Raw genomic sequence first — 1,684 nt, forward strand, 5'->3', positions numbered from 1 at the left:
TACATACAGAATAAACCACCTATACCATTAGGATTATTTCATCTGATTTTTTTTTTATTTTTTAGTTACCATGGCTAATCTCTTAAACAATGTAAGGTTTTTTAAAGCAAATTAATTACAATAATTATTCACCACAAATTAATATGAGGGGGAAAGTAAAATCTCTATATAGTCTGCTATAGTGTCCATATCCAAAAAAAAAGTCCATGTTTTCAGTTGAATTGAATGTTATTTTCTTCACGAATATTCTTTTTTCATGGAAATACTTCCAAAACCATTCTATATGCTCATTTTTTACTTTAACAGTTAGAAATGGTTTTTTTTGAGAGTTCACAAGTAACTAGTTCCATGAAATGATGAATTGGTCCTTGCTTTGGAAAATCTTCTAGGTATTTATTCAAGAACATATGTTCATGAAAAGCAGCACCATCATCAATACCAGCTTCATTGTTAGTTGGGAACATCCACAGTTTTCCCTCTTTTGTCCACTGGATCATCTCTTCAAGAGCATTCTGGGGAAGTTGTTGATAAACTTTGTCTAACTGTTTAGGTAATTCCACATCCCAAAGTGTTGGTGATGTCTCTGTTTCAGGTGCCTCTTCAGGAGCTGTTTCAGCCACAGGGAAAACATTAAGGCTCCTTCCCATGAATAATCCTTTCCATTTCCTAGAATCATTTTCCAACAACTCTTTTGCAACAAAAATCCATGTCCTTCATCAAACTGAATCTGATGGTCTGGTCTGGCATAAATTCAAGATACACATGACTTGGCAATTTTCATATCTAAAATTATGTCACTTATTTTAACTGTTTCTTGTCCTTGGTGTGCTCTGAAGTCTTTCTCATGTTTCCTCAATTGATCCAGCAACTCTGATTTGACTGACTGTTTGTCAAAACGAAGAGAATCAGCAACAGGAGTTGCCGCAGCCTGTAATTTAGGAATCAGTGACTGGTGACTTTCAGGTGAAGAATCTTCCACAGCTTTCTGACTCACACTACTTGTCTTCCCCAAATTTTTAACTTCCTCCTTCCTTTGTGTCTTGGTTGTGTGAATTTGTGTGTCCTGTAACATGTTTGGTACACTTAATTCAACTTTCATGCCCTCTGTAATATTCAACAAGTTGTTATTTGCATTTTCCTTTTCATTATCCTGGCTCTCTGGAACATTGTCAGAAATCTTCACAACAGGAACAGAAGACTCATCTTTCTTGCTGTACATCACACTGTTTGTGCAAAAATACCTTTGGATTTTGTCCTGGCCGGGCTGTTGACGGGCCACAGTCCACGAATCTCCAATGCTGCTTTGGAGTCACTGGGGATGCAGAAAAGATGAAGGAGGAGGGGGTGGCTGGGCCCGAGAGCCGAGATGCCCATTTCCTCTGATTTTACATGTGCCCAAATGCCTGTGTTCTTTCCTTTTGTATTTATAATTCACTGAAGTAAATTCCTGGTGCCCTGTATCTCTTAAGTAGGGTGTATGGGGTGTTCAGGGAGGACTACTCCCTCTGATGTGAGGGCTAGTGTCCACATACCCCCCAACTGTCCCCTGTGACTCCAAGAAGCTATAAAATGTGTAGTGGCTACACTCTGTTAAACCATCGTGGCAGATGGGCTAAACCAGGTTGAGGATAACCAACAGGCCTCAAACCCATCAGTGAGTTAGGGGGGTGTCTAGCAAAAGCAT

The 1,684-nt window shown here is 39.3% G+C and overlaps 1 pseudogene; it reads right to left on the reverse strand.

Moving 5' to 3' along the window:
* Positions 1–212: 212 nt before the first annotated feature.
* LOC138170127 (small ribosomal subunit protein mS31 pseudogene) lies at positions 213–1,427 on the reverse strand (annotated as a pseudogene).
* Positions 1,428–1,684: the final 257 nt, after the last annotated feature.

The sequence above is a fragment of the Petaurus breviceps genome, unplaced genomic scaffold (assembly GCF_028583685.1).
Source record: "Petaurus breviceps papuanus isolate PSGF00001 unplaced genomic scaffold, PetGlider_PUasm1.0 38, whole genome shotgun sequence".
In the NCBI taxonomy this organism is placed as follows: Eukaryota; Metazoa; Chordata; class Mammalia; order Diprotodontia; family Petauridae; genus Petaurus; species Petaurus breviceps.